At 40.8% G+C, this 20,799-nt stretch overlaps 1 protein-coding gene across 1 annotated transcript in view; it reads right to left on the reverse strand.

Moving 5' to 3' along the window:
• LOC106572271 (cAMP-dependent protein kinase type II-alpha regulatory subunit) overlaps nt 1–20,799 on the reverse strand; it is a 46,929-nt gene that overhangs the window by 24,952 nt on the left and 1,178 nt on the right. The window lies entirely within an intron of this gene.

Raw genomic sequence — 20,799 nt, forward strand, 5'->3', positions numbered from 1 at the left:
TTGAATCCGGCGTCGTTTTGCGTGTCAATTCATAAACCATGTGCCATGGAATCAGTACATCGAAAATCTCTTCCCAACTATCTTGCAATCTATATAGCACAGCTGTCAATTGCTTGGTCCTGAAATTAAACTGGTATATTTTTTATTTATCACAATTTTCTTTTAACCAATTTTGGTCTTTAATGCAGGGCCGACAGACAAGTTCCTTACTTTTTCCCCCTTCCACTTGCCTCTTCCATTTTTGCGGTAATGCTGCAATTCGTTGGTTGTAATTTTGGGTAGAGCAGACATTTCCATTTATTTGTGTTGGCTGCATGTGTGACATAAGTAGGACCAGTAGAGTTATGATATAACTTACAAAGATTATACCTTTTCTAAACATTTTATCGGAAAATAGTTATTTTTATCAATTAGTATTGATTTTCAAATAACCGAAAGTGAGCGGTTGTAATCTGAATAAAGGGAAAAAGGCCATTCTTGAACATGGGGTGAGACATTCTTACTAATTTGCTAGAGAACCATTTCAGATTTAAGTATAACTTTTGTATGACTGATGCCTTTAGTGAGAGGTCTAACGCTTTAATATTGAAGAATTTCTGCCCTCCAAATTCATATGCATTTACATGTTAATAGTATCATCTGATTACAAATATACTGCTAAAAAAAAAAGGGAACACTAAAATAACACATCCTAGATCTGAATGAAATAATCTTATTAAATACTTTTTTTCTTTACATAATTGAATGTGCTGACAACAAAATCACACAAAAATAATCAATGGAAATCCAATTTATCAACCCATGGAGGTCTGGATTTGGAGTCACACTCAAAATTAAAGTGGAAAACCACACTACAGGCTGATCCAACTTTGATGTAATGTCCTTAAAACAAGTCAAAATGAGGCTCAGTAGTGTGTGTGGCCTCCACGTACCTGTATGACCTCCCTACAACGCCTGGGCATGCTCCTGATGAGGTGGCGGATGGTCTCCTGAGGGATCTCCTCCCAGACCTGGACTAAAGCATCCGCCAACTCCTGGACAGTCTGTGGTGCAACGTGGCATTGGTGGATGGAGCGAGACATGATGTCCCAGATGTGCTCAATTGGATTCAGGTCTGGGGAACGGGCGGGCCAGTCCATAGCATCAATGCCTTCCTCTTGCAGGAACTGCTGACACACTCCAGCCACATGAGGTCTAGCATTGTCTTGCATTAGGAGGAACCCAGGGCCAACCGCACCAGCATATGGTCTCACAAGGGGTCTGAGGATCTCATCTCGGTACCTAATGGCAGTCAGGCTACCTCTGGCGAGCACATGGAGGGCTGTGCGGCCCCCCAAAGAAATGCCACCCCACACCATGACTGACCCACCTCCAAACCGGTCATGCTGGAGGATGTTGCAGGCAGCAGAACGTTCTCCATGGCGTCTCCAGACTCTGTCACGTGTGCTCAGTGTGAACCTGCTTTCATCTGTGAAGAGCACAGGGCGCCAGTGGCGAATTTGCCAATCTTGGTGTTCTCTGGCAAATGCCAAACGTCCTGCACGGTGTTGGGCTGTAAGCACAACCCCCACCTGTGGACGTCGGGCCCTCATACCACCCTCATGGAGTCTGTTTCTGACCGTTTGAGCAGACACATGCACATTTGTGAACTGCTGGAGGTCATTTTGCAGGGCTCTGGCAGTGCTTATCCTGCTCCTCCTTGCACAAAGGCGGAGGTAGCGGTCCTGCTGCTGGGTTGTTGCCCTCCTACGGCCTCCTCCATGTCTCCTGATGTACTGGCCTGTCTCCTGGTAGCGCCTCCATGCTCTGGACACTACGCTGACAGACACAGCAAACCTTGCCACAGCTCGCATTGATGTGCCATCCTGGATGAGCTGCACTACCTGAGCCACTTGTGTGGGTTGTAGACTCCGTCTCATGCTACCACTAGAGTGAAAGCACCACCAGCATTCAAAAGTGACCAAAACATCAGCCAGGAAGCATAGGAACTGAGAAGTGGTCTATGGTCCCCACCTGCAGAACCACTCCTTTATTGGGAGTGTCTTGCTAATTGCCTATAATTTCCACCTGTTGTCTATTCCATTTGCACAACAGCATGTGAAATGTATTGTCAATCAGTGTTGCTTCCTAAGTGGACAGTTTGATTTCACAGAAGTGTGATAGACTTGGAGTTACATTGTGTTGTTTAAGTGTTCCCTTTATTTTTTTTGAGCAGTGTATGTCTCATATTTGAATATAAGTAGATATCCGATAAGTAGCTGTCCGATAACACGTTCTGATGAAATGGCTTGTCCTGCACTTTGTAAAAACCCACAGTGCATTGAGTGAATGCTGGAAAAAGGTCCAGGTTCCTTTCTAAACAGATATGTGAATGTAAAGAGGACTTGAACAACAAAACAGGTGAAGTGAACTGGCAAGGGGCATAAAGAGAACAGTTATTTAGCTTTCTTTTTTTTACCACCACAGAGTTTTAAAGAGGACTCATCAGTTATTTTAAAAGAGACTAATATGTAAAAACACCCTTCGTGAACTACTACTGAACCTCTGCGCTTATCTACTGTCTGATTAGGCAAGGTCGCTGCCCGTCCACTTTATTCCCACTCTAATTGGTTTAGAGAGGACAGGGCCGAGGTTGTGGCCTGGACAGTATTCACTCTGCTTTGACAAGACAAGGTCATTTCAGACAAAAACCTGGAAAATGTTTGTCAGACATCTTCCATGTCTATTTTCATGTATTGTAACCAGTGTTTGAGATTTAACTAAATTTTGCAGTAGCTTGGTGGTAGTTGAACTAAATTCAAATCTTGGTAGTGTTTTCAGTAGTTAATCACTTTTTGCAATGTAGCGGTGTAGTTAACTAATGGCACTCCACTAGTTTGCCAAAAATATGAAGTAGGCAAGAATTTCCCTTGAAACAGTTTGTATTTAATAGGCTAAATTACACATTCTGTTAACATCCGAGTCTAGAGTGATCTGTTCTTGCAATTTGTAGTCTATGAAATTTCAGATTTAGATATGAAAATGTATCATGATGTAGTGAACTACTTTTTCAATGTAACTTTAGTTAAGTAAACCATATTTTTCTTTAGGGTAGCTTAACTTCTTCCAGTGTTAAGTAATTGGTAGCTTGGTAAAATATATTTTCAGTAGCTTCCCCAACACTGATTATAGCCCATATGCCTCTCTACTAAAATACCATACATATATCGGTATGGTTTGTTAGAAAGAGCCAGGTGATTAGACCCCTCGGCTCCAGCACCTTTCCAGTGACCCCACCCCAGTGGTGTAAAGTACTTAGTAGTACTTTAAAGTATTTTTAATTAAGGCGTTTTTGGGAGTATTTGACAACTTTTACTTTACTACATTCCTAAAGAAAATATTGTACTTTTCACTCCATACATTTACCCTGACAACCCAAAGTACTCGTTACATTTTGAATGCTTAGCAGGACAGGAAAATTGTGAAATTCACACACTTATCAAGAGAACACGTGGTCATCCCTTCTGCCTATGGTGGACTCACTAAACACAAATGCATCTTTTATAAATAATGTCCGAGTGTGCCCGTCTATCCATGAATTTTAAAAACAAGAAAATGGTGCCGTCTGCTTTGCTTAATGTAAGGAATTTATAATTATTTATACTTTTGATACTTAAGTATATTTAAAACCAAATACTTTGACTTTTACTCAAGTAGTATTTTACTGGGTGACTGTGACTTGAGTAACTTTCTATTAAAAAAAGGCATCTATACTTTTACTCAAGTATGACAAATTGGGTACTTTTTCCACCACTGCCCCACCCTGACAGCCTCTGTGTCTCTGTCTTGTTAAGCCCACTCTCCCTAAACTAGTGTTCCCCCCCCCCCCCCCCCCAACTCCAGACCTCATTTTTGTTGCAGTCCCAGACAAAGTCACCTGATTAATCCAGGGCTTGATGATTAGTTGACAAGTTGAATCAGGTGACTGTCTGGGGGTGGGGGGGGGGGGGGGGTACTCGAGGACAGGAGTTGGGAAACACTACACTAAACCACCTTGTATAATCAGATGGAGAAGCTATGCCGTCACACCCAGCGCAGGGAGAGTTAAGGCGTGCGTGTGTTAATCCTGACGGCTACTATGTGCCTGAGTGAGTGAGAGCCAGGACCAGAAAATAGTCAGGAAAGGATAGTCTTGACGGTGTGTTTTAAACTTGATTCGAATTTCACTGTTAACGATATTACAGTGGGCCGGTAGTATCAAAAATAAAGTCAGGCAATCTGGGGCACAAAGCCACAGATGATCAACTACGTCAGTGGAGGCATTTATCAAAGCATGCAACAAGTTAACACTTTTGTGCAGTCTCATTGTTAGCTACGTCATTATGCATTCCATAACAATATGTACAGCACACTGAACAAAAAAATAAATACTACCGAGTTATAGTTCATTGTCCCGGGTTTGTGGCTGTCGAGATCCCTGCTGTTTGTTGTTATCAATCTTCTCCGTGACCTGCCCTGTCTGGAACTATGAGGAGTAACAGCCTAGCATACGTTGCTAGCTACCATGACAAAGACCAAAGCCGGTGGGAGTACCGTTGGGAGTACCGTTGAGGACAGTGATGTCTATCACACGTGTAGGATCTTTTAAAATGAGAAAAAAAAAGAAAGGGACCTACAAGCAGTTGTTACAACAACAAGAAAATAGTATCAAGTGTTTTGTAGAAGAACAGATTGCAGTTCTCCCAGGGTCAGCTCGATGAGTTGAAACAGGAGAATGGCAAGATGACAGCAATCTGCAAGTCATTGAGAGAGGAAATCAGTTGTGTGTGTGTGAATCCATGATAAATCAGATCTGTCATTGTTATCTCGAGACAATCAAGGCGGAACATGGTTGTGGACGGAATTGCAGAATCTCCTCATGAGACCTGGACAGAGTCTGAGGACAAAGTGTGGGAAATGAGATCTGAGAAATTGAAGATGGACCACAGGAAGATTGAGGTGGAGCGCGCCCACAGAACTGGAAAACCCACGACCAGCCCAGGTGATAGACCCAGGCCGATAGTGGTCAAATTCCTGAGGTTCAAGAACAAGGTAGCTGTTCTGGAAAGAGCCAAGAACTTGAGAGGAACTCATATCTTCCTCAACGAGGACTATCCTGAAGCTGTGAGCCAGAAGAGGACAGAACTGATCCCAGTCATGAAAGCTGCCAGAGCCCTTGGGGACATTGCTTATATCCGCTATGACAGGCTCATTGTTTGCTCTTTTCAGTATTAAGCCCATCTCTGATAAGCTACCCAGGAAAGGTCTGAAAATAGCCCATATTAATATATGTAACCTTAGAAATAAGGTTAATGAAATCAATAACTTGCTAACATCAGATAACATTCATATATATTAGCAATTTCTGAGACTCACTTACTATAGATAATACATTTGATGATACAGCAGTAGCAATACAGGGATATAACATCTAAAGAAGAGACATAAATTCTTATGGGGAGGTGTTGCTGTACACACACATACATACTCAGAGCTATATCCCTGTAATGCTTAGAGAAGATCTTAAGTCAAGTGTTATTGAAGTGTTGTGCCAAGTGAACCTGCAACCACATCTAAAACCTTTTATTTTGGGGTGTTGCTACAGGTCACCAAGTGCTAACAGTCAGTATCTAAATAATGTGTGTGAAATGCTTGATAGTGTATGTGATGTAAACCGAGGTCTACTTTCTTGGGGACCTGAATATTGACTGGTTTTCATCAAGCTGTCCGCTCAAGAGGAAGCTTCTTACTGTAACCAGTGCCTGTAATCTGGTTCAGGTTATTAAATCAACCTACCAGGGTGTTTACAAACACTACAGGAACTATATCATCCACATGTATTGATCACATTTTTACTAATACTGTAGAACTTTGTTCTAAAACTGTATCAGTACCCATTGGATGCTGTGATCACAATATAGTGGCTATATCCAGGAAAGCCAAAGTTCCAACAGCTGGGCCAAAAATAGTGTATAAGAGATCATACAAAATATTTTGCTGTGACTCTAATGTGGATGATGTTAAAAATATTTGTTGGTCTGATGTGATTAATGAGGAGCATCCAGATGCTGCATTTGATGAATTTATGAAATTGATTCTTCCAATTGTTGATAAACATGCACCTGTTAAGAAACTGACTGTTAGAACTGTTAAGGCTCCATGGATTGATGAGGAATTGAAAAACTGTATGGCTGAAAGACATGGGGCAAAAGGAGTGGCTAATGAGTCTGGCTGCATATCGGACTGGCTTACTTGCTGTAAATTGAGATATTATGTGACTAAACTCAACAAAAAGAAGAAGAAACTGTATTATAAAGCCAAGATCACTGATTTAAAGTGATGATGGAAAAAAACTTGAGTACTTTAAATGAAATTATGGGCAGAAAGACAAATTCAACTACATCTTTCATCAAATCAGACGGCTTATTCATCACAAAACCATTGGATGTTGCCAATTATTTTAATGATTATTTCATTGGCAAAGTGGGCAAACTTGGGCAGGAAATGCCAATGACGAACAGTGAGAAATTGTATTCATGCATAAAAGAAAGAAAAGCATTGCAAGTTTGAATTTTGTAAAGTTAGTGTGGGAGAGGTGGAAAAATTGTTATCGATCAATAATGGACATACCTCCTGGCATTGACAAGTTAGATGGAAAGCTACTGAGGATGGTAGCTGACTCTATAGCCACTCTTATATGTCATATTTTTAAGCTGAGCCTAGAGGAAAGTATTTGTCCTCAGGCCTGGAAGGAAGCCAAAGTAATTCCGCTACCCAAGAGCGGTAAAGCCGCCTTTACTGGTTCTAACAGCAGACCTATAAGCTTGCTGCCAGGTCTTAGCAAAATGTATGGGAAAATTGTGTTTGACCAAATACAATGCTATTTCTCTGTAAACAAATTAACAGACTTTCAGCATGCTTATAAAGAAGGGCACTCAACATGTACTGCACTGACACAAATGACAGAGTGGTTGAAAGAAATTGATAATAAGAAGATTGCGGGAGATGTACGGTTAGATTTCAGCGCAGACTGATATTATTGACCATAAGCTGTGGTTGAAAAAACTTGAGTTATGGCTTTTCAACCTCTGCCATATCGTGGATTCAGAGCCATCTAATATAACTCAGAGGGTTTTCTTTAATGGAAGCTTCTCTAATGGCAAAAATGTAAAGTGTGGTGTACCGCAGGGCAGCTCTCTAGGCCCTCTACTCTTTTCTATTCTTACCAATGACCTGCCACTGGCATTAAACAAAGCATGTGTGTCCATGTATGCTGATGATTCAACCATATACACATGTCAGCAACCACAGCTAATGCAGTCACTGAAACCGTTAACAAAGAGTTGCAGTCTGTTTTGGAATGGGTGGCCAGTAATAAACTGGTATTGAACATCGAAAGCTAAGAGCATTGTATTGGTACAAATCATTGCTTAAGTTCTAGACCTCAGCTGAATCTGGTAATGAATGGTGTGGCTGTTGAACAAGTTGGGGAGACTAAATTACTTGGCGTTACTTTAGATTGTAAACTGTCATGTTAGATGGGCAGTAAAAGACGGGGGAGGATAAGACTGGCTGTATAGAGAGAGAGCCTATAGGAAGAGGAAGAACGATTTACACTGGCACTTCATAACTTGTCTGAGTGCATTACAAGGCCCTGTGAATAGAGGAGAATCGCCTGAATGAAAACATGACAGACTGCAGGCAATTGTCAGGACACATTGCCAACACAATGTTTCTTATAAAAAGAAGTGATGCAGTCAGTTACAGGCGTTACTTTAGATTGTAAACTGTCATGTTCAAAACATATAGATTCAACGGTTGTAGGGAGAGGTCTGGCCGTAATAAAGAGATGCTCTGCTTTTTTGACGCCACACTCCAAAAAGCAAATTCTGCAGGCTCTAGTTTTGTCTAATCTTGATTATTGTCCAGTCGTGTGGGCCAGTGCTGCAAGGAAAGACCTAGTTAAGCCACAGCTGGCCCAGAACAGAGTGGCACGTTTTGCTCTTAATTGTAATCAGAGGGCTGATATAAATACTATGCATGCCAGTCTCTCTTGGCTAAGAGTTGAGGAGAGACTGACTGCATCACTTCTTTTTATAAGAAACATTGTGTTGAAACTCCCAAATTGTTTGCATAGTCAACTTACACACAGCTCTAACACGCGCTTATCCCACCAGCCATGCCACCAGGGGTCTTTTCACAGTCCACAAATCCAGAACAAACTCAAAAAAGCATACAGTATTATATAGAGCACTAATTGCATGGAACTACCTTCCATCTCATATTGGTCAAATAAACAGCAAACCTGGTTTACAAAAAACAACAGATAAAGCAACCCTTCGCAGCACAACACCTCTCCCCTATTTGACCTAGATAGTTTGTGTGTAGGCATTGACATGTAGGCTACGTGTGCCTTTAAATTTTTTTTAGGTAGTGCTGTCTTTGAGCTGTTCTTGTCTATTGATGTTCTGTATTAGCTCATTCTGTACAATGTTCCATGTTTTGTATGGATCCCAGGAATGGGGATCCTAATAAAATGCCAAAAAATAGAAGGAAATCAGTCCAGTGAAATAAATTCATTAGGCCCTAATTTCATATGGCTGGGCAGTGGTGCAGCCATAGGTTGGCATGGGCCCACCCACTTGGCAGCCAGGCCCAGTCAATAAGGAGTTATTCCCCACAAAAGGGCTTTATTACAGACATAAATACACCCCCCCCCCCCCCATTAAACATGGGACCAACACTTTACATGTTGCATTTATATTTTTGTTCAGTCTAATTAGAATGATGAAAGATGGTTTCCATATCATTCAACGTAGAGCGGCCAAGCCGCATAAAATCCATGAACAAGTGACAACACGGTGACTGCTCGTGCTCAACATGGGGACTTCATAGTGCACAACCTGGCATGGGAGCGCGGGCCGTACGAACTGCAAATAAAAGCGAGGATGGGCTTTCCCTCAGTTTCCTGCCACAGGAGATGCACAGGGAATTAGGAAGTGCCAGAAGTTCAGATGCTTATCAAAACGTGGCTGAAAATAGAGCAGTAAACTGCATGCAGATGTCTAGAAGTTTGCCTCCCCATTCACGCTCACATGGAGAGACAGGGAGCGATTTCAAAGCCAGCAAGATATTTCTTATGCTTGTCACCTTTTTTTTTTTTTCTGTGTGAAAAACATAATTCTGGGTTAACACAACCCCTGTGATACAAAATCTGGTTACAGCAACCCAGCTGCAAAGTGTCCTGACAATTGCCTGCAGTCTGTCATGTTTTCATTCAGGCGATTCTCCTCTATTCACAGGGCCTTGTAATGCACTCAGACAAGTTATGAAGTGCCAGTGTAAATCGTTCTTCCTCTTCCTATAGGCTCTCTCTCTATACAGCCAGTCTTATCCTCCCCCGTCTTTTACTGCCCATCTATTCCTCTTCTGTCTCTCAGCAATTATTATTTTTTTTTTAAACATCAATATACCACTATTCATTAATTTCCCCTCCTCGCAATAACAAAACAAGGTCAGTGAGGAAAGAACAAAATGTGCAAAAATGTTAGGAGGCTATTGGTTCAAACGAGCCCTAATGGCACTTCTTCTTCGATGACAATAGGATTGAGGCAACAGCTTGTTTTCAAAAGTATATTTTAATTCCTTTAACCTGTTAGGGCTAGGGGGCAGTATTTACACGGCCGGATAAAAAACGTACCCGATTTAATCTGGTTATTACTACTGCCCAGAAACTAGAATATGCATATCATTATTGGCTTTGGATAGAAAACACCCTAAAGTTTCTAAAACTGTTTGAATGGTGTCTGTGAGTATAACAGAACTCAGATGGCAGGCAAAAACCTGAGAAGATTCTGTACAGGAAGTGCCCTCTCTGACCATTCCTTGGGCTTCTTGACTCGTTTTATTGAAAACTTAGGATCTTTGCTGTAACGTGACACTTCCTACGGCTCCCATAGGCTCTCAGAACCCGGGAAAAAGCTGAATGATGTCGAGGCAGCCCCTGGCTGAAAAACATTAGCGCCTTTGGTAAGTGGTCTATCAGAGGACAATGAGACTGAGGCGCGTGCACGAGGCGACCGGATGTTTTTATTTTCTCTCTCTTTGTACTAAAACACAGATTCCCGGTCGGAATATTATCGCTTTTTTACGAGAAAAATTGATTTTAAACAGCGGTTGACATGCTTCGAAGTACGGTAATGGAATATTTAGATTTTTTTTGTCACGAAACGCGTCGGGCGCGTCACCCTTCTTTACCCTTTCGGATAGTGTCTTGAACGCACGAACAAAACGCCGCTATTTGGATATAACTATGGATTATTTTGAACCAAACCAACATTTGTTATTGAAGTAGAAGTCCTGGGAGTGCATTCTGACGAAGAACAGCAAAGGTAATAACATTTTTCTTATAGTAAATCTGACTTTGGTGAGGGCTAAACTTGGTGGGTGTCTAAATAGCTAGCCCTGTGATGCCGGGCTATCTACTTAGAATATTGCAAAATGTGCTTTCACCGAAAAGCTATTTTAAAATCGGACATAGCGAGTGCATAGAGGAGTTCTGTACCTATAATTCTTAAAATAATTGTTATGTTTTTTGTGAACGTTTATCGTGAGTAATTTAGTAAATTCACCGGAAGTTTGCGGGGGTATGCTAGTTCTGAACGTCACATGCTAATATACAAAGCAGTTTTTTTTATATAAATATGAACTTGATTGAACAAAACATGCATGTATTGTATAACATAATGTCCTAGGATTGTCATCTGATGAAGATCATCAAAGGTTAGTGCTGCATTTAGCTGTGGTTTGGGTTTTTGTGACATTATATGCTAGCTTGAAAAATGGGTGTCTGATTATTTCTGGCTGGGTACTCTGCTGACAATCTAATGTCCTGCTTTCGTTGTAAAGCCCTTTTGAAATCGGACTGTGTGGTTAGATTAACGAGAGTCTTGTCTTTAAAATGGTGTAAAATAGTCATATGTTTGAGAAATTGAAGTAAATAGCATTTCTAAGGTATTTGAATAACACGCCACGGGATTCCAGTGGCTGTTACGTAGGTGGGACGAAATCATCCCACTGGCCCTAGAGAGGTTAAAAAGGTGCTACACTTAGAATTTCTCCACTATGTGGAAGCAAGGTGAATTGAGACAGGACTATACTGCATTCAAAACAAAATCTTCCCCTCATCCCATAACATGATGGATTTGGTCCCCAGCTGTAAAGTGTTTTCTTGTTGTTATTGAAAATATATTTCACAGGGATTTAGACAGTACAATGGCTCCTTCCATTTTCTGAAATGTCAACGCAAACATTTAAAGAAATCCTATTTGTAGCACCTTTAAGTAGCTTGAAGGGGCAAACTGCAGTTCAAACAATAAAGCGGTCACTCCAAAAAGGGCAAGAGAAATGTAACCACTCAAATTCATACAGGACAACGGACGCAAGGACTGACCATCCATGAATTCAAAATGACAGTTTTAACCATGTTGAGGCTACCCGGCGTATGTGTTTAAGTCAAACAAGCATATTTGGGTAAGACAATTGAAGTCAGCGCAAGAGGCATTTATATTCTTTAAGAATCAATGAGTATATATCATGAATTTAGTCAATAAATGGATGTAGTAAATCGCAAATTGCCCCTTTAAGTATGGCGCTGAATATTACTTCAGCTACGGTCGCTTACAAAATAAACAAGATACAAAACGTGATTATCCCGTCTCAGTGTCAAGTTTGATGATGGTAACTTCCATTCTCATGGGGACCAAGGGTCTGCCATAATATGCCAATAACATTTTAAGAAAAATGTCCAAGCGTGTCAGTGGGCTGAAAGTAGTGGTGTTATGCGTGAGCGATGGTTTCTACGCCAAGAGAGGAATTCTCAGCTTGAATGTCTGCCCACCACCTCAAGCTCAACGAGACTGAGCCGCTCTTCCTCCCGGGGAAGGCCTGCCCGCTCAAAGACCTCTCCATCAAATCGACAACTCTACAGTGCCCCCCTCCCAGAGTGCAAAGAACTAAATAAGCTTTGTTGTACAATTAAAAGACTAGACAGCTAGCACATAATAGTATTGTGGCTAAAACGTAGCAAGCAGTACCGCAATGCCGCACGCAGCAGAAACTGAGCATACATTTTTCCAGAATCATATTAATTGATACTGTTGCTGTTGGACCAAACCTCAAATGCAAATAGTGAGTTGAAAATGCTTGTTGTCAGAGAGGAAGAACTGATCTTTCGTCTTTGCTGTTGTAAGTGGCAGGCGGAGGGTCTTGTTGTCTGTGTACAAGTGAGAAATTGCATCGTGCGCACAGAAGGAGTGAAGGAGACGAGACCAAAAATAAATAAGAATCATAAAAAACGAAATTAAACTTGATTCTTGCGTAACAGGCATTTGGAACATAGCACTAAAACATACAGTACCAGTCAAAAGTTTGGACACACCTACTCATTCAAGAGTTATTTTTACTATTTTCTACATTGTAGAATAATAGTGAAGACATACAAACTATGAAATAACACATGGAATCATGTAGTAACCAAAAAAGGGTTAAACAAATCAAAATATATTTTAGATTCTTCTAAGTAGCCACCCTTTGCCTTGATGACAGCTTTGCACTATTGGCATTCTCTCAACCAGCTTCACTTGGAATGCTTTTCCAACCGTCTTGAAGGAGTTCCCACATGCTGAGCACTTGTTGGCTGCTTCTTCTTCACTCTGCGGTTCAACTCATCCCAAACCATCAAACCATCTCAATTGGGTTGAGGTCAGTTGATTGAGGAGGCCAGTTCATCGGATGCCGCACTCCATCACTCTCCTTCTTGGTCACATAGCCCTGACACAGCCTGGAGGTGTGTTGGGTCATTGTCGTGTTGAAAAACAAATGATAGTGGGACTAAGCGCAAACAAGATGGGATGGCGTATCACTGCAGAATGCTGTGGTAGCCATGCTGGTTAAGTGTGCCTTGAATTCTAAGATCATCCGTTCACCTACTCTGCGTCTCACAAAGACATGGTGGTTGGAACCAAAAATCTCACATTTGAACTCATCAGACCAAAAGAAAGAATTCCACTGGTCTAATGTCCATTGCTCGGGTTTCTTGGCACAAGCAAGTCTCTTCTTCTTATTGGTGTCCTTTACTAGTGGTTTCTTTGCAGCAATTCGACCATGAAGGCCTGATTCACGCAGACGAACTCTGTGAAGCATTTATTTGGGCTGCAATTTCTGAGGCTGGTAGCTCTAATGAACTTATCCTCTGCAGCAGAGGTAACTCTGGGTATTCCTTTCCTATGGCGGTCCTCATGAGGAAGTTTCATCATAGCACTTGACTGGATTGGTTGAACTTCGTGTCTTAAAGTTATGAAGGACTGTCATTTCTCTTTGCTTATTTGAGCTGTTCTTGCCATAATATGGACTTGGTCTTTTACCAAATAGGGCTATCTTCTGTATACCACCCCTACCTTGTCACAACACAACTGATTGGCTCAAATGCATTAAGAAGGAAAGAAATTCCACAAATTAACAAGGCACACCTGTTAATTGAAATGCATTCCAGGTGACAACCTCATGAAGCTGGTTGAGAGAATGCCAAGAGTGTGCAAGCTGTTATCAAGGCAAAGGGTGGCTACTTTGAAGAATCTCAAATATAAAACATATTTTGATTTGTTTAACACTTTGATTACTACATGATTCCATATGTGTTATTTCATCGTTTAGATGTCTTCACTATTATTCCACAATGTATAAAATAGTAAAAATAAAGAACCCTTGAATGAGTATGTGTGTCTAAACTTTTGACTGGTAGTGTAGATAATTTAGAAAAATGGGATTGTATTTTTCTTCCCTTTTTACATTACAAGTAAAAATGGAAATCGACAACTGTCTCTGACTGTCTTCATCGGTTTCTTTCTTGTAAGCATTAACCTATCCTGGAGTCAGACCTTGTGGGAATCTGTGGTAGAGAAGATAAATGTATGTCAATTTAGCATAGACACTACATTACATCTAGTGATCATCACCATCATGATTTATATAGTTTAGGCATATAGCTAGCTAGTTGTGGTGTTACCCAGCTAACAATAATAGTCCTTGCTAACACTAATATATAAGTTACCTGCATTGAAAATGAACTAATGAACTAAGTGTATTGACACAAGTATCTAGCTAGCAAGCTAGTGTTAACCTCTTACATCTAGACGTTCCGCTAGCGGAACACCTGCTCCAATATCCAATGATAGGCGTGGCGTGAATTACAAATTCCTCAAAAATACAAAACTTCAATTTTTCAAACATATGACTATTTCACAGCATTTTAAAGACAAGACTCTCCTTTATCTAACCACACTGTCCGATTTCAAAAAGGCTTTACAGCGAAAGCAAAACATTAGATTATGTCAGCAGAGTACCAAGCCAGAAATAATCAGACACCCATTTTTCAAGCTAGCATATAATGTCACAAAAACCCAGAAGACAGCTAAATGCAGCACTAATCTTTGATGATCTTCATCAGATGACACACCTAGGACATTATGTTATACAATACATGCATGTTTTGTTCAATCAAGTTCATATTTATATCAAAAAACAGCTTTTTACATTAGCATGTGACGTTCAGAACTAGCATACCCCCCGCAAACTTCCGGGGAATTTACTAACAATTTACTAAATTACTCACGATAAACGTTCACAAAAAGCATAACAATTATTTTAAGAATTATAGATACAGAACTCCTCTATGCACTCGATATGTCCGATTTTAAAATAGCTTTTTGGTGAAAGCACATTTTGCAATATTCTAAGTACATAGCCCAGCCATCACGGGCTAGCTATTTAGACACCCGGCAAGTTTAGCCTTCACCAAAATCAGATTTACTAGTATAAAAGTTTGATTACCTTTTGTTGTCTTCGTCAGAATGCACTCCCAGGACTGCTACTTCAATAACAAATGTTGGTTTGGTCCCATCGTTATATCCGAATAGCGGCGTTTTGTTCGTGCGTTCCAGAAACTATCCGAAATGGTAAATCAGGGTCGTGCGCATGGCGCAATTCGTGACAAAAAAATTATAAATATTCCATTGCCGTACTTCGAAGCATGTCAACCGCTGTTTAAAATCAATTTTTATGCAATTTATCTCGTAAAAAAGCGATAATATTCCGACCGGGAATCTCCTTTTCGGCAAACAGAGGAAAAATCACAAAGACGGGGGCGACCAGTGCACGCGCCTAAGCCCACAGTCCCTTGATCGGCCACTTGACAAAGGCGATAATGTGTTTCAGCCTGGGGCTGGGATGACGACATTATGTTTTTTCCCGGGCTCTGAGAGCCTATGGAAGACGTAGGAAGTGTCACGTTAGAGCAGAGATCCTTTGTAATTGAATGAGATGGCAAAGAAGTTCAAGAAATGGTCAGACAGGCCACTTCCTGTAAAGGAATCTCTCAGGTTTTGACCTGCCATTTGAGTTCTGTTATACTCACAGACACCATTCAAACAGTTTTAGAAACTTTGGAGTGTTTTCTATCCAAAGCCAATAATTATATGCATATTCTAGTTACTGGGCAGGAGTAGTAACCAGATTAAATCGGGTACGTTTTTTTTATCCAGCCGTGAAAATACTGCCCCCTAGCCATAACAGGTTAACGATAACTGGGCTCGATGGTCTTATCTTCCCTTAACCTTGTTCTCAGGGTATCCATTACCCAAGGTTATTACGTGAGACGCACCCAGCATCTTAACTAGCTAGAGAGTAGCAACCATACCATATTTCACCACCTTTAGCTATTTCACCACCTTTAGCTAGCTAGCTAGCCAAGGTTAGAAAACTAGCTAGCTAATAAAAAAAATGTTGAACTCCAGATTTCTATTCTGTTTTAGGTAACACGCTAGCTAGACTAATGGGCAAGCCCGTCAAAAACAAAAACGTACTTTCGCTCTCCCGTGTTGACGTTTTGACCTACAACACTGTCTCTCGCTGCAATGTCTGAATTTTGTACACTGACTTTCTCGACCCCGTTCTTTGCACACTTGTTACATGATGTTGATGTCAACACGTGGGCTTGTTTGAGGTGGTCGTTATTTCGAGCGTGTTGTGCAGATCAATGTTCCCTAAAAATTTTGTTCAACACTGAGCACATTTCAGGTCGGCTGAGCGCAAACTTGAATGTTGTGAAACTTTTGTGCAAATTCCAGTGTGCGTTTACAGTGAACACTGAAGGTGTACCCACTTTAACCTCTTCGCTATAGGGGGCAGTATTTTCACGGCCGGTTGAAAAACGTACCCAAATTAAATGGCCTACTTCTCGGGCCCAGAGTCAAATATTTGCATATTATGAGTAGATTTGTATAGAAACACTCTAAAGTTTCTAAAACTGTTTGAATGGTGTCTGTGAGTATAACAGAACTCATATGGCAGCCAAAAACCTGAGAAAATTCCAAGCAGGAAGTGGTCTGTCTGAGAATTTGTAGTTCTTCTTTTGGTTCTCTATCGAAACTACAGTATCTGTGCTGTTACGTAGCACTTTCTAAGGCTTCCATTGGCTCTCTAAAGCCTTCAGAAAGCGTATTGAGGCGTCTCCTGTCTCTGGGCAGATAATAGGAGCTCAGTTTGTCAGTGGTCTGCCTGGTGACTAAGAGATTGGATATGCGCATTCACGAGACCACGCGGTTTTTTCTTTTCCTCTTTGAATGAATACACTATTGTCCGGTTGGAATATTATCGCTATTTTACGAGAAAAATACCATAAAAATGTATTTTAAACAGCGCTTGACATGCTTCTAAGTACGGTAATGGAACATTTTGAATTTTTTTTGTCTCGAAATGCGCTCGCACATTACCCTTTGGATAGTGACCAGAACGCACGAACAAAACGGTATTTGGACATAACTATGGATTATTTGGAACAAAAACAACATTTCTTGTGGAAGTAGCAGTCCTGGGAGTGCATTCTGACGAAGATCAGCAAAGGTAATACAATTTTTCTAATACTAATTCTGAGTTTAGTGTGTCCCGAACTTGGCGGGTGTCAATGCTATGTACTCAGGATATTGCAAAATGTGCTTTCGCCGAAAAGCCATTTTAAAATCTGACAGAGATTGCATAAAGGAGTTCTGTATCTATACTTCTTAAAATAATTGTTATGCATTTTGTCAACGTTTATGATGAGTAATTTAGTAAATTCACCAGAAGTTTTCGGTGGGAATACAATTTCTGAACATCACACGCCAATGTAAAAAGCGGGTTTTTTTAAATATAAATATGAACTTGATTGAACAAAACATGCATGTATTGTATAACATAATGTCTTAGGAGTGTCATCTGATGAAGATCAAAGGTTAGTGCTTCATTTAGCTGTGTTTTGGGTTCCTGTGACATATATGCTTGCTTGGAAAATGGCTGTGTGATTATTTTTGGCTGTGTACTCTCCTAACATAATCTAATGTTTTGCTTTCGCTGTAAAGCCTTTTTGAAATCGGACAATGTGGTTATATTAACGAGAGTCTTATCTTTAAAATGGTGTAAAATAGTCGTATGTTTGAAAAATTGAAATTATTGCATTTGAGGTTTTTGTATTTCGCGCCACTCTCTTCCATTGGATATTGGCGAGGCATTCCGCTAGCGGAACCCCTAGATGTTAGAAGTTAAGTTACAGTTTCAGAAAGTGGTCAAGTAGGCTACTGTGGCTGCCAGAGTGGCCTGCCATAAAAAAAACGATGGGGAAAATACATCCCATAACATTTTAACATGGAAATAGCTGTTTTATCATTCAGCCTACAGTAGCAGTCAACGTGTGGTTTTCAATGCCTACATTCCATGAGACTGTCGAAAGAAAAAAAAGCATGCAGAGCTTGACTGTAACCTGTTTATCCACTTGTCCTTCAGACAAGGTGACTAAAAGGTTTGTGTTGTTTGATGCAAGAAGCCACTTTACAAAAATAAAATTCATTATTATTCACATAACATTATTAGAGAGAATCAGACAAACAATGCTACCCTGTGCCTATTGGCTACTTAGCTTATTCAAGCGCGTCTCAATACAAAACTGCCCCTTTAGGGAGGAAAAAAAAATAACTTGTTACCCAACTCACTTTTCAAAGATGTCTTGTGCCCTTGTAAGAAACAATCACTCCCCCATTGCTGACTGAAAATGATCTAGGACTGGACTAATAACTCACTAATTAGCAAAGGATATGGACAAATGTGCACACGTGGCTAAATGCAGCTCTGGCTTTGATATCAAAACAAGCACATCTACTCACGACCACTCATGCTGTAAACACAGTCAAGTTCAAAGTGAATGGCACAGATCCAATGATCTATTTGCATAAAGTCCTGCAGCTCTGATTGGTTATGCCGCACCGGTCTGCGTAGAGTACGGGCTGGGTCGAGCATGTTCACACAATAGAATCCTACTCCGATATGTTCTGCCTAAAACAAAATCTCTTGTATAGTTTGTTGTGTTTCGGTATGTTGCATTGAAAGTGGCTAATATTGCGTTGACTCGATCACAATTCCCAAAGTAAAGGGAAACGTTGATAGGCGGAAAACTCTAGAAAATTGAGTTCAGTTCTATCTTGTGCTTCTCTGTGCAGGTTGATATTTATTCTGCACCAAGGAATCTCATCCAAAAGTGAGACTGTTCCTCAACAGTGAAACCCTTGCAAGGTTACAGTGCATTCGGAAAGTATTCAGACCCCGCCCCGTTATCCACATTTTATTACGTTACAGCCTTATTCTAAAATTGATTAAATAAAATTCTTCAATCTACACATGATGACAAAGCGAAAACAGGTTTAGAAATGTTGCCCCCCCCCCGAAAAGAAAGACAAAACTGAACCATCTTATTTACTTAAGTATTCAGAAAATTGAGCTCAGGTCCATCCTGTTTCCATTGATCATGCTAGAGATGTTTCTACAACTTGATTGGAGTCCTGTGGGAAATTCAATTGATTGGACATGATTTGGAAAGCCACACACCTGTCTATATAAGGTCCCACAGTTGACACTGCATGTCAGAGCAAAAACTAAGCAGTGTGGTCAAAGGAATTGTCCGTAGAGCTCCGAGACAGGATTGTGTCAAGGCACATATCTGGGGAAGGGTACCAAAAAAATGTCTCCAACATTGAAGATCCAAGAACACAGTGGCCTCCATTCTTAAATGGAGGAAGTTTGGAACCACCAACACTCTTCCTAGAGCTGGCCGCCCTGCCAAACTGAGCAATCAGGGAAGAAGGTCCTTGGTCAGGGAGGTGACTTAGAACCCGATGGTCACTGACAGAGCTCCTCTGTGGAGATGGGAGAACCTTCCAGAAGGACAACCATCCCTGCAGCACTCCACCAATCAGGCGTTTATGGTAGAGTAGCCAGATGGAAGCCAATCCTCAGTAAAAAGGCACATAACAGCCCACTTGGAGTTTGCCAAAAGGCACCTAAAGAATCTCAGACCATGAGAAACAAGACTCTCTGGTCTGATGAAACCAAGATAGAACTCTTTGGCCTGAATGCAAAGCTTCACGTCTGGAGGAAACCTGGTACCATCATGCTGTGGGGATGTTTTTCAGCGGCAGGGACTGGGAGACTAGTCAGGCTCGAAGGAAAGATGAATGGAGCAAAGTACAGAGATCCTTGATGAAAACCTGCTCCAGAGGGCTCAGGACTTCAGACTGGGCCGAAGGTTCACCTTCCAAGAGGACAACAACCCTAAGAAGGAGTGGCTTTAGGACAAGTCTCTGAATGTCTTTGAGTGACCCTACCATATCCCAGACTTGAACATGATATAACATCTCTGGAGAGACCTGAAAATAGCTGTGCAGCAACACTCTTCATCCAACCTGACAGAGCTTGAGAGGATCTGCAGAGAAGAATGGGAGAAACTCCCCAAATACAGGTGTGCCAGGTTTGTAGCATCATCCCCAAGATGACTTGAGGCCGTAATCGCTGCCAAAGGTGCTTCAACAAAGTACTGAGAAAAGGATCTAAATACTTATGTAAATGTGATATTTCGTTTTTTTTTATTCATTATAATTTAGCAACTTTTTCTGAAAACCTGTTTATGTTGTCTCAATATGGGGTATTGTGTGTAGATTAATCCATTTTAGAATAAGGCTGTAGCCTAACAAAATGGGGGAAAAGTCAAGGGGTCTTAATACTTCCTGAAGGCACTGCATGCATGCATGTATGTATAACTGCTCGACTAAAACAATCTCGGTCGACCAACAGCCTAACAATCGACCAGTCAACTAATTGGGGTCAGCCCTAAACCCATTATTCAACCAAGCTTTATAAGCATACAATTTGGCAAGCACAAATGACTCCCACAATTTAAACATAACTTTTTAGAATGTGTTCAAATTTATATTGATGGTTCAATAATCGACCCATTGTCAAATGCAGTCAAATGATTCTACAATTTAAAGTATTTAAAAAAAAAATGTTTAATTGTTTCTGAACCCGTTTTTGCCATCAAGACTCCAGAGCCCTTTACTGCAGAGTTGTGTCAGGGAGGTGGTAGGTTATCAATTGGCTAACAATTATCACACGGTTTGTGCAGGCAGAAATATTGTTGGGATGCTATAGGACACTAACACTTTGTAACAAGCATGGTAACATGCTTTGTTACACCACTATATTTAGACTGCAATTACAGTGTAGCTATGAATTAGAATACTTATTACAGTTTAATTACTTATGTAATAAGGACCCCTTAAAATGAAGTGTTACCAAAAATTACAATTAAATTCATTTCAATCCCGCTTTGTAACGCAACAAAATGTGAAACATTTCAAGGGG

Source organism: Salmo salar, chromosome 15 (assembly GCF_965601325.2).
Source record: "Salmo salar chromosome 15, fSalSal1, whole genome shotgun sequence".
In the NCBI taxonomy this organism is placed as follows: Eukaryota; Metazoa; Chordata; class Actinopteri; order Salmoniformes; family Salmonidae; genus Salmo; species Salmo salar.